Here is a 20,733-nt window from a genome sequence, read left to right as displayed (position 1 = left end):
ACATGATTTATACATGGAGCTTTTAAATTTTAATTTTGCAAAACCCACTTTCATAATGTTCTGAAAATGACTTTATTTTCAAACTCTGTTTTTTGGACTTTTTCACTTCATTTGAGCTTTGTGATGAATTAAATGACCTGAGCTTTGCTTGTTTTGCAGGTGTTGGAACTATTGGGGCTAAGGAAAGAAACCAGGGTTGCAAATGGAGTGATATACAATGAAGAACACAAAATTTCATGATTTTTGTACAATAAAGGCAAAAATACTCTGTTTTTTCTTCAAAACAGAGTTTTGAGGAAAAACACATTCTGAGCACTTGGTGATGAAATTTATTGATGCTGGAACCTCCTCATGGCCTGTTGGTTGTTATTAGACACTTTGAAACATTTTTTAACAAAACCCTAATGAAACCCTAGACCTAATTTACAATGAAACCCTAAAAGACCTTTGCAATCTTTAAGACAAAAAGAAAATTGTATATGCTTTGAAATGAACAAACATGAGCTAGCAAGTAGATAACATGAGGGAAACTGTAAGAATTCCACTACTATTAGATGATCCATGCGCCTAATGGAATGCAAATGACTAGGCGAGACACCTAATATGAAATGCAACAAGAGGATTTGATCTCTGACGGAGGGATGAAGATACTGACACTAACATTGACTCCAATGGGGATGGTAGCTCCTTGGAGGTGCCAAGAACTATAGATCTCTGGGAAAGCAGGCAGTGCCTTCGTCCATTGGGCTATGGAGTCAATAACTTCAAAACACCCAAAAACCAATTACTACGAAACTTTGACTCAAGACTCATAGTTGAATTGACTAATCCAAAACTGAAACAAGACTCTCAAAAGCTGAAACTGGACACTCAGCTGAAACTATCTTTAAACTGACTGAAACAAAAAATGACTCAAGGCTGACTTAAATGAAACAAGTACTTACAAAGCTTTTAAAATTTCAGTAGACCATTGAGATTTGAGGGCTTCAAATCATGATGACGACTACCTGCTTACTGATGAAATATGTACAATCATGTGAAGTGGGCTTTCCAATGTAACCAATCCAGCAGATGGCTACATACTAAAATTTTCCTCTCACCTTTCCCGAGCAGGTAGAATGATGTACATGTAGGCAACTTACAATAACCACTGAAACCGAGGCTTATGATAACGAACCAGGCAACATTCATCTTCTCTAGTGCTTGCAAAAGAATGTCGAAAGGATCTTGAAAGTCCTGAAGCACTAGCTTGGCTTGAGATCCAGCAGCAAAAGTACAAGTGATCCCTTCATTCTGATCTGAAAGGACAACTGGTTGCTGAGTGATAGGAAGGCACAGAGAGGTATAAGCTTCTGCCATCTGAGTGTTAGTTGTAAATTCCTTGACCATGATAAATTCTAGCATATTGTCTCTCTCAATCTCATATTCCTCAACTTCATGGTCTAGGTCATTCTTAAACAGAAATCAATCTTCAAGATTATCAAACATGACAGCCTTATCGTCTTCATGAAAGAAAATATTATCTGTTTGCTGATCTATAAAGCTAATTACAAGACTGTCATCATTTTCAAAAGAGAAAGAAGTTTCACCAACACTTTCTTGAGCATGTGCACACTGCAACTCTGCTTTAGCTTGGGCTGTAACATAACCTTTCAGAAGTTGATATATCTCATCTTCAGACAAAGGAGATAATACTTTTTTTTTCTTTTTCTCAAACAATGATTTTTTTCATGAAATAACATTTTAAAACATGGAAAACCTGAATGACAACCCTTAATTTCTTGATCTTCTGAAATTTGAAAACATTTTTGATCATCTTCATATGACATGGCAATCAAATTATCATTTATCACTGAGTTATTGAAAGAAGATTTTTCACTTACTTGAACAAATATCTCATTTTGTTTTTCATGAACTGACTGGATTACCTCCTCATGAAGGCTTGGTTCTAATGAAATGAGAACACTTGGGTCAATAACTCTATCTTCTTCATTCCAGATGATCTCAACAACAATGCTCTCCTTCATGGGATTCAGACCAAGGTACTATTGATCATCACGATCTGAATCTAGATCTGAAATAGACGACTTGACTTTATCACATTCTAAGATTGAAACTTGACTTTCCTGCATGCTGTCTTCTTCTATGGACAGATCTGAAATAAAACCTTCTCTTTTATCATCTTCCACCATACTAAGATCCTGCTACAAATTTTCCTGATCATCTTGATAAGTATCACTCTCTTTATGCTGCTGAAATGGATTTTCATACAGGGCTTCCATGATCTCATCATCCATGAAGTCATCTTCTTCATAAACATTCTCAAGATTTTCAATAAAACTATAAGCATGTTTGCAATAGTTCTGAACTAAATTTAATGATGGATAAGATTCTTTATACCTCTCAAAGAACATGGTATGAAAATCCTTTAAATAGTAAATACAAGCAGGCGGAAAACTTTCATACCAAGATTAGGCTTCACCTTCCAGAGTGGCCATGAATATCTTCATCAAGCAATCTTCAGGAAAATCAACCTTCAACTTGCATATATGCATGTGAAATCTAACCAGATGTAAAGCAACATCATTCTTATTATCATCTTTAAACATAGGCAAATTCCTTTGCCAATTTACCTTCGGAATTTTATTTGGGAAACCTAGAATGTGATCTCGACTCATGGGAGCATACCATCGAGCAAGCAAATCCATTTTGATAACAATGAATTGACCAAGAAATTTTTCAGGCTACTGGTTCTTGAAGGGTAGAGTTTCCATAAAAATTCTGAACCTTGGGATTCTTCGACACTGGAGTTGCCAAGTGAATGATTTCAGCCTTCATATTTGTCTGACTGCTATCCACCACCAACAATCAGATCTAACTTGATTCATGTACTGGGGCAATTCGCAAGTCAGATGTTCCGTTTATAAGACTAGACCGGAGATTGACTGAAGTAGCTTTTGTCTACTTGCGCTAATGCAAAGCAAAAGCGTTTCGAAGGCTACGTGGCTAATCTGAAGGCTCCATATGTAGTTTATAAAATGAAGAACACTAACAAAAAAACAATCTCTCCCCAGTATGGTCGCCAATATGTTAGTGCCTAGATTTACCTTAGGCTGAGGAAGGTAGGATCTAGGGCCAACATCAAACCACGCTCAGCCCAGTAGCTAGCCCTACCAGGTCAGGAGAGGGCTCTCTTCGGGTCAATCTCAGCAAATAATGATTGATGAGGGCTTGAGATGACTAAAATATCTACTAATCTTAGGCTAGGTATATATGCAAGAGAGTTTGATTGAATAAAAAGATGATTTGTTGGCTCAGATGGAAAGATAGATTTTGGGTGCGGGGATTGAGGCTCAATCCTACAGAGATCTCAATGGGGCAAGGTAGGAAATTGTTTTTGGCACTTGAAATTGAATGAGATGGAAGGAATAGACAGGTGAGGTGTTGAAGAGGGCAAGAGCAATCATGGATCCTCCCCAAACAGCTGAAAACATCAAAAAACTAAAGCAAACTTCAAGTAGAGCACTGCACTTTCAATGGATTCTACTTGCACTCTTGTTTGTTTATTTCAGAAGAAACAAGATAGAGAATGGCACACATGACATATAAGAAAATACACAATTACAAAGAAAAGCACTGTACCAAGACAAATTTCCGCATGAATCCCAAAGAGTTCTACAAACCCTGGTCTCAATTCCTTAGCCAAAATGCTGAAATGAATGTACAATGAAGCTCTTTGCTTTCTCAAGAGTCCAACCATGCAAATGACTGAAAAACAACATAATATAGACAAACATAACTCATCCTTGCCTCTAGGGGTCGAGCACACATGTTTAGGAGCTATTTCAACTAATTCCAAACTGAGAACTGGAAATTAGGCAACATAACAACATGCCTCTAAAAACAAGGGAATTGATTCATTCAATTTCAAACAACCTTTAAACTGATGAATCTACCTCTACAAGTGAAAATATAACATATTTAGACCATGATTCATCAATATACATCAAATTACATCACAAATTTGCCATTAGGAAAGTAAAAAAGTCAAACTAGGCAAAGCTAGGCAAAAAACAGAGCAAAACTTGGGCAAACTGGCAATTTTTCCTCTATGCGCCGCGCCTGATTCTCTATGCATAGCGCCTGTTTGGACCCAGTTTTGGAGGCCTTCCGAGTGTCCAAATGAGCTCCAAGTATGCTTGCTGGAAAGTTCTGCCTGTCTACTTTCTAACCCAAGTGGAATTTTTCAACGTGGCCTCCATTTTCCCCTCCAAAAGTCAGTTCTCCCAACACCGCTTCCTGTGTGTCAAAATAAGGGCAGTGAGGTCATTTTTTGAGTGTTTTTGACCTTTTTGAGGGCTCAAAACCTGCCCAAATTTCTTGGCCATAGGCAGGCAAGCATAATTTTTCATGCCAAATCAAAAATTGCTGAGTTTTTGTGATTTGGATGCTCCTAGAAAAAGCGAGCGCCATGTGGCATGATGCATAGAGCAGAAAATCCTGTTTTTTGTGCCAAAATTTTCAAAAATGCAAAAAAATGCCTCAATTTTTTTGAAATTTGGGCTGAGTCTTCTTCATCAAACATGGTGTTGGGCCAAGGAAGCATTAGCCAATATCTTAAGTCCTTCATCCTCTTTTTTCCTCCTTGATGCTCTCTTCAACATTGCCATTAAGCTCCTAATTCTCACCGTGCAAACCTTTTTCCTTGCCATATAATGATATGCCATATGTCTCAGCAATGCCTTCTGAAGGTCCCTGAGGAGCTGTGAAAAATTCACGAGAGATGAAGTCCTCCCAAGTGATGCCCTGCAAGGTAAGCTAATGAACGACCACAATTTTCATGAGAGCAAAATAGTAAATACTATTGAACTGCTGCTGTGGAGTCTTGTGCTGCACTAGGGTGGTCATCTTCTTTATGTTTCGACACATGAAGTAAGGGATGCTCATCATTCATACTGGGGTAAAATGCATCAGCAGCCTGATATGATAAGCATATAAATGGGAGAACCAGCCTTCAAAGATGAAATACTTCATGATCAGTTTCATTAAAGGAGCATATTCATCCTTGAGGTACCGAAAAGGAAACACTCTCTTGAGTTGTCTCAAAAAACCGGGCTTGATGTAAGCTTCATAATGTTTCCGGTCAATTTTCTGCCTCTTATTCCATTGCTCTCTAATGTTGGGAATACCGGTTGCTAGTGAAATGGATTTTGGTGTTAATGTAAAAGTGACACCAACTAGAGTGGCTTGATCACCATGTAAATGCAATACAAAAAAATGAGCCAACTCATGATGAAATTGAATGTTAGCAACCTTCTCACAAAATTCATAACATGATTGATGTTGGAAACAAGAGATGGCAAGAGGGCAGACCTGTAATTCAACAAGAGTGGTTGGTTCTTCTCTAATATGTTTTCCACCTCTATGAGGCTTCCTGGGTGCATGTCCCCCTGTAGATGAGTCACTGTGGGTTTCCTCTTCATAATCATATGAAGGATCAGATTCCATGTCTGCTGGTAGATAAACTGTCTTGGAGTTGTAGGTGCTGATATGTTAAACTGTCTTTGGTGATGTGTTTGACCTCTGCCACCAAGGGAAAACAGTGAAATGAGGGACTGTGGAGGGGTAATTTATGGAAATAGGGAATTAGGGACTGTTGGAGTAGGGTTAGTTAAGGGAACAAGGGATTAGAGTGTAGTTTGTGAGTTTTAAGTATGAGACTAGGGTTTGGTGCATTTGGGATTTTGGGAAAGGCAACTTGGGATAGGGGATTAGGGGATTAGTGAATTTAGGGGGTAGGAGAACTTAGGGAATAAGGAAATCAATGGACAAATGGGATAAGGGAGTGATGGAGGAATTTAAAGGATGGACTTGGTAGCAAAACAGTCAATCAAAACCCTAGCACTGTTTGCTTTGGAAATTTTGAAGAAGTAGGGTTTGATTTCTTTAAACAATCACCATGAAACAAGCACCAAACTTGGATAAAAAACAGTGAAGGAGGCTCTACCTACTTGTACCAAGACAAATCCGTGCGTTTTGGGCAATTTGGAACAAGCTTTGGTGGTTTTCAGGCTTGCTGGATGTGTGCGCCGCAAATCCAACCCAATGCGCCACACCCAGTGTATGCGCCGTGCCCGTGTCTTTTTGCACTGTGAAATGCGGCCCAATGCGCCACGCCTGGTAAGTGAACAGTGCCTCTTGCCCAATGCGCCGCTTCTAGGAACTTGGAGCGACTTTCACACAAATTTCTCACCACAACAACCTTGCTTTGCTTTCTCTTTGATCTTGGAGTGCAAATGAGCTTTAAACATTTGGAGGCATGATTTATACATGGAGCTTTTAAATTTTAATTTTGTAAAACCCACTTTCATAATGTTTTGAAAATGACTTTATTTTCAAACTCTGTTTTTTGGACTTTTTCACTTCATTTGAGCTTTGTGATGATTTAAATGACTTGAGCTTTGCTTGTTTTGCAGGTGTTGGAACTACTGGGGCTAAGGAAAGAAACCAGGGTTGCAGATGGAGTGATGTACAATGAAGAAAAAAAAATTTCATGATTTTTGTACAATAAAAGCAAAAATACTCTGTCTTTTCTTCAAAACAGAGTTTTGAGGAAAAACACATTCTAAGCACTTGGTGATGAGATTTATTGAAGCTGGAACCTCCTCATGGCCTGCTGGTTGTTATTAGAAACTTTGAAACATTTTTTGACAAAACCCTAATGAAACCCTAGACCTAATTGACAATGAAACCCTAAAAGACCTTTGCAATCTTTAAGACAAAAAGAAAACTGTATATGCTTTGAAATGAACAAACATGAGCCAACAAGTAGATAACATGAGGGAAACTGTAGGAATGCCACTACAGTTAGATGATCCATGCGCCTAATAGAATGCAAATGACTGGGCGGGACACCTAATATGAAATGCAACAAGAGGATTTGATCTCTGATGGAGGGATGAAGATACCAACACTAACATGGTCAATTGATTGCTACATGTATGTTATATTGACTTGGAAGAGTTGCTTCTGTCTCCAAAGATGAAAGGGAGATGTGATAAATTGTTTCATGAGAATGTGGAATTCTTGTTGTAAATCGTCAAGTTGTTGTACATGCTTTTGCTTGACTTGAAAGTCAGTTGTTTGAAGAAGCATGTTTTTTCGACTTGTGTTTAGTCGATGGTTTATACACGAATATGTAAGAGTACATGGCGATATTCACATGATGTGACATTTTTTGATTTGATGAAGCAAAAGGAAGAGGTTGTCAAGTTATATTCTTGCATGAGTGTTTTTCAAGGTTAATGGTGTTTCTTGTGATAAGATGTCACAGGATTTTGGAAGGTCCATGCTTGAGCAAGAGTCTCATGATTAGCCTTCATTCTCAAATCATGATATGAGCAGCATGTTAATACTGGAGGATGATGGAATCAAGAAGTGAAAGTGGACAAAAATGCAAAAAAATAATTACATCCATTGTAGACCATTTGATGTGTTGATGCCAAGAAGCGAAAGAGATGGAAAATGAATTCTCCCAGATTTGGAATTTGGAACCATGGAGGTAAAATAATGGTCATTTGTTTTCTTGTTATTACTGATATTGGAACTCATTTGTATAGTTCACTGAGATGGGCTTAACTTAGAAAAGTGGTTTACAAGGAGAAACATGTGCTTCAAAGGAGGAACATGATTCTCAATGGGAAGGCCATTAGTCAGCTTTCAAAGCACTGAGAGATATATTTGGTACAGCAAGGTGTTTAATGAGCAAGCAACCAACAAGTGTTGGATTAGGTCAGCAGCAAAAGGAGAACATTGGTTGAAGTGCCAAGCCATTTGCAAGGCAAGGCATGTCAGTGAACCCAAGTGGTCGTCGTGGAGATTTTTCCAAGTAGAATCAATTGATAGAACATGGGAAAGAGAAGAGTATTTAACTCTCATCAAATAGCCAACTTTTGTGGGTCCAAAAGCCTGCCAGTGGGAAGGAGTGGTCGAAATCTGGATTAGGGGCAAAAATTTGCTCAAAAATCAAAGTTCTCAAAATCACTCAAAAACTAAACGACCACCCCTGTCTTGGCGATATGATCCCAACACATCTCGTTTCAGTAAAAAAAGAGTTCATATGAGAAAGATAGGGACTTATGCCTGCTTTCCCAAATAGAGGAATTTTGCAAAAAAGAAAAAATACAATCGCTGCCTAGTCAGCAGTCCTACTGTTGATGTGGTAGGTGTGTGTGAAAGTCAAAGGTTTGGTCAACGACCAGTGAGGTCATGCCAAGTGGTGCTTTTTTATTGGTCTACAATTTGGTGAGTTGGCATTTTTTTATTTCACAAGGAAGGAAAAATGAGAAGGACACATGTGGCAAGCCCGAAGGCCACCACATGTCCCTCCCCAAGCACCTATTAGCATCGATGCACAATGAAAAATGTTTATTTGCAGGTTGGCGGAGTTGAACCCACGACCTCGCCCACACAAACCAAAAGTCTTACCACTATGCCGCGACATCATTACTTAACATACTTTGGTTGCGATATGTATTTCATGTGATAAATTGTGGTGGTTGGGGGAGGAGCGAGTGACCAACACTACAAATCATAAGCCAACTCTAATTGCTAACCACACTAATTAACGCATTAAGTGGGGTTTAATGGTAATTAACCCATTCTTATTCACTACTTGGCAGGTCCTACTAATCTAGAATTGCGCCAATTTTTGTGGGGTTAACTGGAGTTTCTCCAAATTTGGTGGAGTTTTCCTAGGGAAAACTAAAGAGACCATAACTTCTTTAATTTTCAACCAATTTTGGCTCAGAAAGAGTCATTCCGAGATGATTTTAATGCTTTGAACACAATGGAACAGTTTGCATAGGTAGAAAGACACTTTTGTACTTGATTTTTCTACGTTGATGTTTAAAGAATCCTAGGGCCATGAGGAAAGGAGGTCAAGCCTAGATCACCTGAAGTCCAATTGCTAAGCTTGGATAGTCACTTTTGGGGCTTTTGGGCCTTCTTAATCCAATGGAGTAGGTTGTTAAGCCATTGGAGCACCGCAGGTGCATGTAATCATAGAATTGACCTTTAATCCAAAGAGGGCATAACCATTGAAGCAATTCCAAGGGGATGTAGCCCAGGAGGGGTGAACTCCTTTATCAGATTTGTGTTATGAGTTGTCATGTTTTACTTATTTGCATTTTACTTGATGTATATGTGTTTTAAACAACTAATTAACCTCATAAATTTCTCATAGAAGACACTCAACACTTAACACATGATTCCTCACATTTTGGTTAATTTGAGATGACCCTAAACAAATTTTTTAAATACTGATGAGGGAGCTTGCATAGAATTAACAAGTTTTCCCAACATTCAGATCACTATGCGCCAAGGCTCCTCCACACTCTTCAACTCTATTATGAAGGCCTTAGGGTCATAAAAATTTGATAGGCTCTAACTTTTGATTGAGAAGGCATTTTCAAGACTTCCATATAGCATTGGAAATATATTTTATAGTTCTATCCATATAGGTGACTTACACATTAACTTAAGATGACCTAGTTCGCCAAAAATGGCTATAAATATAATGAATTGATTCTAATATTTTACCCTTCTTGTGTGCCTAGAACTTGCTCACTAAGGAGTTTATTTGACACCTGAGAATCCTACTGCCACCTGTTGAGATTAATAAAAACATATTTCAAACACTTGACCACCCCAATACTACTCCTATGGAACTCAAACTTGCCTCTTGACAAATTATTGTCAAAATGTCAGCATCCTGCTCCTTTATAGGAATGTATTATAACATGATGATCCTCCTCTACACACAATCTCCCAGGTGATGGTACTTGATGTCTATATGCTTGGACCTATCATGGAAAATTGGATTTTTAGATATTTTGATACACCTCTAATTATCACAGTGAGTCAATGTAGGCCCCATCCCTTGACTAAAGATACCAACCAGGATCTTCCTCATCCAAATAGCCTCGCATGTATTTTGACTAGAATCCATATACTCGACCTCTACTGAGATGAGTGCTACAAATATCTATTTCCCGCTACACCAAGAAACAAATGCTGACCTAATACTAAAGATAGATCTCGATGTGATCTTCCTCTCTGATCGACTCCCTGCCTAATCTGCATTTTTGAAGCCTATGAGCTTCACTCTATCAATCCTCCTGCACCATAAACCAAAATCTATTGTACCTTTGAGGTATCTGAGAACATGTTTTGTTGCTTTTCAGTGATGCTTGGTAGGCTCCACCCTAAACTGACTAAGCTCATTAACTACAAAACAAATATCGGGCCTTTTGTTCACCAAGTACATCAAAGAACCCACCAATTGTATTTATATAGTTCCATCTACTGAGTCCCTTGTAGAAGCATCATTCTTCCTCCTGCTAGTAGCTAGAGGAGTGTCCATGGGCTTGAAGTCCTGCATATGGAATCTCTGACCAACAAATAAATCTCCATTTTCGTGCCACACCTCCGAACTAAGGAAGTACCACATCAAGCCCATATCCCTCATTTAAAACTCTCTTGCAAGGTCCTCCTTGAAAGACTTGATCAACATCTCATCTCTTGACAATATATAATCATCTGCATATAGGGCTAACATGAGAAAACTATCATCTACCAGAATGTAGTAGAGATTTGTGTTTTCTTCACTCTTAGTGAATCCCAATCCATTGAGATAGGAATCTAAGTGAGTGTACCAAGCACGAGGTTCTTCCTTGCACTAGTATAAAATGAGAAATTAGTGACTAAGTGACTAAAAACGTTAGTCACCGCAACATTTCCAAGTGAAATACTACCAAAAATGAGAAATATTAAGTTGCACAACTAAAAACAACTAACATAAATGACTAATTTAGTAACAAGCTAAAATATATGACCAAATAATAAGTAATACAACTAAAAATGACTAACATGAATGATTAATTTCGTTTAGGAACATAAAATATGACTACCTAACAAGTACTACAATAATACAAATCAATCATTTATGTTAGCCATTTTAATTGTGTCACTTCAACAATATAAACTTAGAAGTGATAGGGGATTCAAAGGTTGTTAAAGATTGACAGAAGTGTTATACTTCCTTGAACACTTCTTTATTGGATCAATGAATGATTATATTTATGGGCTTGATTAGAATCTTTAGGGTTATATCCTTGAATCACATTCACAGGAATTATATTTAAAGGTTGTCAGATTATCAAAAATGGGAGTAGGATTACATTTGGGTCAAATACAATATGAAAAATACTTGCAAGGAGAAGTGTTGTTTAATTAGTAGATGACACCTTTAGTAATGAGAACAGTCTAAAGAATTATAAACATTATAACTATACACCTAGAATTAATTCATATTTAATAAAAAATAGATAAAAAAATATAACCTTAAATAAAGAAGCAACCATAAATAATACTAAATGAATTTATCACTAGATCAAAATACCAAATTGTAGAACAAATTTAAATCCAATACTCTTCACTCATCTTAATTACCAAAATTCAATGACATGTGGAGGACATATACGTGTATAGATGTATAAATAAAAATTAAAAATATATACATAGAAATAAAAATAAAAATAAAATTCATCCATAAAAACCTTGAAACTTTGAAACCTTCTATCTTAGTCAAAGATTCATGTCTAAAAATATTTATTTTGGTTTATTCCAGATTCATGTTTACAAGGCTTTTAAACCAAGTTCTTTGTAATGGTTGGAGTAGGTGGTTTTTGGGTTTTGTTTAATGGTTTTATGGAACAAGCTATTTTGAAGGTTTGGGAGTGTCTAATCTCTTACTATTAGGATTATAACACAAAAATTCTATATTTATTTACAATATATCCTGTTAGGATTATAACACATAAATTTTGTATTTATCTTCAATATAAATAACAAAGAGAATGAGCAAGAGAGAAGAAACTAAGGTGAGGGAGCTACAGAGCTATGATGAAACTTATTCTCTGTTCCTTCGACAAATAATTGACATTTAATTATTTGAGATACCCTAGTTGTGTCGAGGGCACATAGCATACTCATGTTTTAGGATCTTTTTGGTAGAGTTCTAATATAAACAAAAGGAATTGAGGAGGTAAAATTCACGTAATCAACAAGCTTCGACATTTAGATGCATTTATAAAGATCAATGACATTTTTTACAACATAACTTTATCTAGCGGTGTCATTACACTTGTCTCCCCCATTGTGATGTTGTTTCTCTTTTTCTCAAAGTTTTGTAATTTTTTCTCTTTTCTTATTCCTTATTTTAGCTATAATTTGCACCCCCTCGCCCCACAATTCATATGTTCCGAGCATGCCCACATATTTCAATTCCAAATTTCGATTTGCAGTGAAGAATTTTGTCTGGTGTTAATAAAACATAAAATATGGCTATCTTTATGTATTGAATGTAAATAGAAATCATGCTTTTGGCCATGGAACGCTAATAGACGATTCATTAACTTAAATTTCAACATAGAATATATTAACCAGTGGAAATAATTGAAACCCACAAAAGTTATGTAAGGTTTTTGTAATATAAAAAAACATATTCACATTTCGAGATTCAGAGCTCTTACATGTTCAAGGTTCAATATTAGACAAAAAATCTCAAGTGAGATTTTTAACTTTGCAGATAATTTAATAAATTCCTTGATTTCAACATGTGAAAGCATTGCACAAACTAGGAATTTAACCCATGACTCACCCCTAGATATTGGGCTACTCTACCACCTGACTACACACCCTTCCAGTGATGGGAAATGATGCGTTCATGTATGGGTTGATACTCCAACATGATTCTCAAGACAAATAAGTCATTTAGACCTAGTTATATGAAATTCACAACCTCAATTACATCATTGATACCATGTGAAGTTGTTAGAAAATATGGGGATCGAACCCAACACTAGCCCCCTTCTAGTGGGATGCTATACGACTAAGATACATGCCCTTTTAATGATTGGATATAGTATGTTTATTTTTGGATTCACACTCCCAACATACCATAACTTTTCCTCTCCATCATCCTATCAATTCAAATAGTAAGGGTTTCGTACCCTTTTTTCTAACAAGTAAACTAAGTTGGTTCTGCATCGATCTAAGGAAGTTGTTGCTTATTTTACTATCCCACAAATTGAAACAAATAAAAAACACCACCACAAATTGAGTATGTTAGTTTGTGTCTCAATAGGAAAGCACTCATAGTATTTTTTGTTTTGTGCCTCTGAGATCAACTGGATCCCATGACCTAGCCTAACACTCTCCATAGATAGGGAGTTTGTTGAGAAACCAAATGTGGAGAGAATTTATAATATTTCTAAGCTTCAGTTAATTAAAAGTGAGGTTGATAACAGTCTTTCATATTAATGACATCATTAGGATTTGGTCGATGTTTCTAACCAACTAATGTGGTTCATCCTCAGGACAAGGAAAAGTCTTAGATACAAGTGAGTTTTTTAAAGCATCTTGTATAATTTATTCATATCCAACATTAAATTCACTTCAATAGTCAATCAATAATAGTAAGGAGAAAACAAAGATCACAAAGCACAATAAGAGACACAAATATTTAGGTCAGAGACCAGGGCAAAATCCCATAAGGGGAAAAACCCAAAACATAGATTCCTTTCTTAGGGAGATCTTCAACAACACATCAAGACAATATCCATACTGACCCAAGAGTGTTTCGACAAGTGGTTAGCTCTCCTTTGTCAATGTCTTGATCGTGTTCAGTAAGACATGATCTTTTTCATCATATGCAGAAGATAAGACTACACCCGAAGAATGGTTGTGATGATAGCATATACCTCGATCATGTGACAAAACCTTAGATATCAACCATATTCACAAGCATGCCTTGAATCCAGTGTTCTAAGGATTGAACCAGGCCTTCGGGCTTATACCGTCCAACCATTTTGAGGAAAAAACTAGTTAGAATCGATGACTTGAACTGTTTTTTACTAGTTCAGTACGGTAAAGTCATGTAGAACACAAACGGGGGCTTTTTTTTTATAATTTTTTGTTTATTTTAATGTTTGTCTTAGCTAGGCACTAACCCATAATAGGTGCCTAATATTCAAGCACATGGACCTACTATTGCTATGCATTTCATGGTAATGTTACGAATGTTAAACTCTTAAAGTAAGAGTGACATTCTCCTTTATCTTTCATTTTCATCCTTTTACTTAAATTTTTAACATTACCATGAAATGATTCAGAATGTTTGAGAGTGGTTTTTACCTCATTGGATTTCATATGGAGAAAGTAGAATTCTATATATCACTCAAAATCCAGCAACTTAACAAGTTTCCAAGATTTGAGGATTGGGCGGATTGCAACGCTACATTTGAATTTCTCATGTACGAGGGTATGGAACTAGTATTTAATCAAGAGAAAAAAGTCCCTCTATGTACCTTAGTGTTAGTGGCATTGGTTTTTAAACTCCTCTTTTATGAGTTTACTAAAAAAAATAACATCACCCAAACAAAATCTTGACTTGACATGCTATGATTTTTCTATCTTATTTTAATGCTTAGAGGGTGATATTGATGATGAAGATCCCAATATAGGCAATGATTTTGATGATATGTAGGTAATTTTTGCAGCATAATTGTTTTTGGATGCTAGAGGCCATGTGGATCTTGTTTGCTTATGTATTTTTGGTTGAGAGATGGATTGCACTCAATGCTATTTTGCTTATATGCACCCTTACATGCTATATGAATGAGAAATTTTTCTTATTTGTGTATAAGTGATCTGGATTCATATGGATGCACATGAAAATATATATGTTTTTCTTTAAAATTTTAATATTTTTATGTGTTTTTTGTTAATCAATTTTTTCGTCTAGTTTTTTTACTGGTTTCCATATGGTTCTAACCGATTCCCATTCCGGGGATATACCAGTTGAATGATCAGTCTGGTAATGATAACTATGATTGAATTACAGTTCAAACTAGGTCATGACCTATTTATTTCTCCCAAGCAACATGTTGATCTGTAAAAACTGATTGTGAGGCATCTCTAGATCTTGGCCTAAACTTAGAATCACATGGAGTGCCCTAGCATCAAGATAATATATATTCACATCCTTTCTAGGTCTCATCCTAGACTCCTTGGGAAGGAGTATTAGAGCTATTTATCTCTTCTACAACATGGCCTAAAAGGACTCAATAGTGGAGATAAAATGGAGCTACATCAATCCTTTCTACATTAAGTCACAAAAGTAGTGATACTTGATGCCGTATACTTTATCTTTTAATATGGCACTAGATTCTCATATAGTTTATAAAAAAAACTAGTGAGAAATTACTTCATAAGTCCTTGCACATGCTACCATACACCCTATCTTAGTAGAACTAGGTGCCATAGAAGACTGATTTTTTATCATCATGGGAGAGCCAAAACTAACTGTTGGTTGTTTTTTTTCTATCATTAGTACCTTTGTGTTAATCAGAGAATCCTTGCAACCCAATTAGCTTCTTGCACATGATGATCATATTCCTACAATAGAATCTTGATCTCATTCTTCTCTTTCCCAAGAGAAACTTTAGGCTTCTAGTTCCAAATAGGGCATTAACCCAAGATTCCTCTTATCCAGTTCAATGTCCAACTCCCTCTTTCGTTGAGGATTCAAGCACATAAGGAAGTAGATTCCCAGGTTCATCAATCACAACCTTGATATGGAGGTTGGAATGATTTTCACTGAGCCTTGATAGGTATGTATCAAATGTGCCAGTTAGAAGGTCTCATCAATTCAGTAGGAAAGAATTATTCAAGTAGATATCCATGGACGTACAATCATAATGTCAAATCTCAACAAGGCTCATAGAAATGAATCAACAACATTATTTAGAAGATATAATGGTCTTTAATTCTTTATTCCTATTGTTTTTGCATGCTCCCTCTGAGACGAATGCTCGTAGCACACTTATACTCTTGTTATCCCATTCTTCCATCAGATAGTTCTTCAATTGTTCCTGCAATTTAGATTAGGAGGCCAAGGAAGAACACATGCATTTACCAAAACAGGTGACTGAAAATAAAAGAAATGATAGTAATAATCAAGAAAGTGCACACCATGTTATCTCTTTTTTGCATTAACATCATCCATATTAACATCATGGAACTAGGATTTCCAAAAGCAATTTACCCTAGGGCTTAACCCATAAACCCTAACCTTAATCCTTTGGGTTTACATTAACTATCTAGGGTTTTATATCCAAAATATACACCCATATAAACCCTAGAATCATAGTCCTAGGGTTTTATCCATAAACCCTATATTTTTCTTGTTCTTACACACTTAGGGTTTATAAACCCTAAAATTACAAACCCTAGATATTCAACCTAGGTATTTAATATTGATTATCCAAAAACTTATGGCTTTTCCAAGACATGCAGTCTTGAAACCCTAGATCCTCGCAAGCACAATATACATTATACAACAAAATCAATATTGCAACTTTATCACACAAAGTACTTTAATCAAGAGTTCAAATGTCAAAACAAGTTGTACCAATGAGAGCATAAGTCAGGAAAACACTCTTGCACAATCATTACAAGAACAACATGACTATGCCAAGGAGTTCAATACCAATGGTTCTTTCATTATTCTACCAGCAATAATAGTTCCTTGATCCTTTTATCTAAAAGATAAAAAATCAAGCTCAACCTGGTATCTTCAATTTCATCTAATGACTATAAACCCTAGACATTAGAAATATTCACTATTGACTTTCTTCCTTAATCCGCGGATTTAGTGTATAAACCTTATAATTTAATTTAAACATTTAGACTGGTTAGGGTTTTGATTCCAAACCCTAGTCTTATATCACTCATCTCTAGGGTTTCAAACCTTGATAATTCTCAATCTTGCACAACTTTCTCAGTCCTAGGGTTTAATCCCTATGTCCTTCAGGCCCTTGCTAGGGTTAAAAACCCTAAACACTAACAACCTTAGGAATGAATCAAGACTTGATTCCAACCCCTAGATACATATATTAATATATTTTGTTTAAGAAGAGATATCTTATCAACCAACAGTCATCATCATGGATAAAGAGTGACATCATAAACAATAACTTCTTTAATGTTATTGGCAATGCTTTACATAACAAGATATTTTTCTTATAAATGTATCAGCCATATTTGGTAGTTTCAAGAGAGCATCATGAAGGAGCATATCGAATTTCCCATGCCATCAAAAATGTTATCTCCAAAAATTCTTGGGGAAATGAGTCCTATATTTAACCAAATAGGAGTGAAGCTTAAATTTTCCTTCTTTTGGTTGAATCATTCTACACAGGGTCTCATGTACAACCCTAACAATTTGAGAAAATATGGATTGGCCTGAAAAGATTTGTCCCTATATTCAACATTGTTGAAAATGACCATGAAAAATCCCTTTTAGTCGAGTTTAAGTTCCATGTTGCCTTCTATCCACTAATTTTTCTTGATATAGGCTATCAAGACTTTCCTTTTTTTCCAAATGCCCACAAATTTGTAAATTAATGCTTGATATTTCATGTGCTGAATTCTTTCCTCAATTTTCTTTGATATAATCTCATAGGCTAAGGCTTCTTTGGCTTGTAGAAGACATGTGTTTGAGAGAGCACCAGGTGTCCCTTGTTGAGTTCTTGGGTTGATCCCGGTCTCAATTTTTGTGTTTTGTGCTTTGGGACCATATGGGGCTTGTTGTTTTCCTTTTGAATGCCTTGATGGAGGTTCCTGACAGTGAAATGATGTGCAAGGAGGAGAAAATCTTGAAGGACTTCTCTCTAAGTTGAGGAAGCTAATAATACCATAGAAAGAGGTGGCGTTCACGGAGGATACCATGGTCATGAAGTATATAAAACTCAATGTCGATATAGAGAAGGTCGTGGAGGATACAAGGAAAGGGTGGCGTAATACATTGACCAATTCCTTATTATAATAGTGTTAAGATGGGACATATTTCTCAAGATGTACCCACCTAAAGAAATTGTAGTGCAACTGCTACTAGATAGTTTGATGGATCATAAAATACTACCCTAAACTATTCTAGAAATGGAAGTCTTGGAATAGATAGAAAATATCCTAGGAAGGTGAATCGTCATGAAATAGTATAGATACGTGAGGAAGAAAATGAACTAGCAGTGATGTCAACAACAATGATCAATTCTAAAGCAAGAAAGTTGTTTTTACTATAACTAGGTTTGATGTGGCCAAGAAAAATTAATAGTAAAAGAGGCTTTGGAGGTGATGTAAGGTGTAGCAACAATAATGACAAATATTTCTTTGAATAAAAATCCAATAGATAATCCTTACGATAACAGGAGAGAAAATGATTTGGAACTAGAACAAGACAAGACATAATTAATAGGAGTGATATTTGAAAACATTAGTCTCAACTTGCAAAATACTTTTTTAACATATGACTATCAAACCACTTGAAGTCACTGCAATCATTAAAATGTTACGTTAGCACATTGCACATAGGGTTGGACATAAGAAGAAATTATGATCAAGTCAATAATTTTGGATGGATGTTGAGGTCAGAAGTTATGAATTTTGGGATGTGATGTTAGATCTCAATTTCAAAGTCAATATTTTACTAATATAATTTAGGACTTGGTAAGGACACCTAAGCTATAATTCCTCCCCATAAACCTTATAGTTGTGAATAAATACACAATATATCATATTGGATAGGTGGACATCATTATGATAACCCAATAAGATTGCAAGGAATTTTGGATTTCAAAGTAATAAAAATAATTTATGATAAGTACCCATACCCATCACTATTAGGAATTGAATGGGTGAATGATAATGATGTGTTCATCGACCTAAATAAAGTGGTAGTGTCATTTGAAGCAAAATTCACATGAGTAATTCAACCAAGTAATCTATCCAAAGGATCTAGATATATAGAACCCATGGGTGATACCATGAGAATGGATATTTCTAACTAGTTATATAATTTCATTGTAGGGACGTGTGATGATTACAGTTGAATCACCCATGGGGGGCTACTATCAGGGCCTAAAGCTATAGTGGAAGGTCTAAAAGCACAAATACTACTCACGGTACCCCTATCAGCAAAGCGCAACAAGAAATAGAGGCATTTTTACATAGGCGCACGTCGTTGGTTAAAGGTCACTAGGTTTCTGGGCAGATCATCCTCCATCCCCTCCTAACCACCCATAGGAAGCACTTTGAGGGGGGTAACTTGCATGAGCAATAAGAAAGCACCCTCCCCCACAGAGTTGAAAAGTTAGACTTGGATTCGACAGTCCACATTCATTCTACGAGGAGAGGGTAGGATCCAACCTCCCACTATCTGACCTACTGGAGGATAGTTTGAGTGGGAACCATAAGCCACGTGGGCCAATCCGTGGGCGCCTTTCCAAGTAAGAATGAATTTAAAAGGTAAAATAATAACTCCATAGTTCCTCGCCCCTATACACCTGTCCCTGTCATTATCCAATCCCATCAAGCCACATGTCCCTCCAATGAATTCATCCCATTTCAGCTGACCATTTCCCCCCACCTATAAAAAAAAATCCTTCATGTCTCATATTTTCAAAATTTCTCAACATTTTTCGGGCAAGCTCTCCCACTAGTCGCCTGTCCAGAACATCATTCAAGCTCTTAGCTGGATAAGAACCTCCTTCTTACATTGTTTTCGACCTTGTCCATGACAACCAGGTAGTCACTCATGTCAACCTGTGAATTGCTCAGATACTTATGAAATATGAAGAAGGTGGCTCCTAAGACCCCAAAGGCCAATGAGGCCAAGCTCTCCAATAGCGTCAACCCCCTCATGGACACAAAGTCACCAATTACTGACCTTTCCTATGCCTATCACCTTGCTCACCTTTGTTTCAACCTGTATGGAAACCACGTTAGGGGGAAAAACCTATTTCGAGTAGTTGACTTTGACTTATATTTTCAAATTAAACACTTTGTGCACCATCTTTTTGAATTCATCTCCTAGTTGATTGTTGCCTAATTTAACAAAAGAATTTATTTGTTTCTTCCTTTGGGGCTAAAATCCTCGAAGTAACCCCATAGCTTATTCAAAAGGATCTAGTTTATTATAGCTCTCCTCAACCCCAACAATTTACTTATGTCACACTATTTTATCATTACTCTACCCTCCCAACTAATGAGCAACAATCTTTCTTGCAAATTGTCCTGGCCCCTGGCCTACAATATATGCATGTGGATGACAGCTTCCCTATCACCCTCTTTACTAAACCGATCTAATCCATCTTATCCCTAATTTCTCATCTAATGGGGATGATGATTCTAAAATAGCGACCAAAGCCACCTTGGGGTTTTAAGGAAATTGATGCAACCTGGCCATTTATTTGATATTATAGCTTACCTATCTAAGGCCATAATATTTTAGCTGCACCATTTTCCCACCACATCCTATTTCAAATACTATTCACTGTTGTTCTATTTGTTTGTGTACACTCATGTGGAAGAGTTTGATTGCATGGGACTCAACTTGGTGGCTGGTAACAAGGAGAGGAAATATGTGTTGGACTCAGACATTGTTGTTAGGAAGAGGCCAGATTCTGATGGTTACTCTTTATCTATATAAACTTATATGGTCATTTCATATAAGGTTATCCATGGTTTTTCTCCCCCCAAAGTTCAACCCCAACAAAAAGAGATTCTCCAGCTTAGCAAAGACACCAGGCTAGGGGACTGCTACATTTTTTA

The sequence above is a fragment of the Pinus tabuliformis genome, chromosome 7 (assembly GCF_031772625.1).
Source record: "Pinus tabuliformis cultivar Carrire ecotype Pingquan chromosome 7, CPIR1, whole genome shotgun sequence".
Classification (NCBI taxonomy): Eukaryota; Viridiplantae; Streptophyta; class Pinopsida; order Pinales; family Pinaceae; genus Pinus; species Pinus tabuliformis.
Note: the sequence above shows the minus strand (reverse complement) of the source record.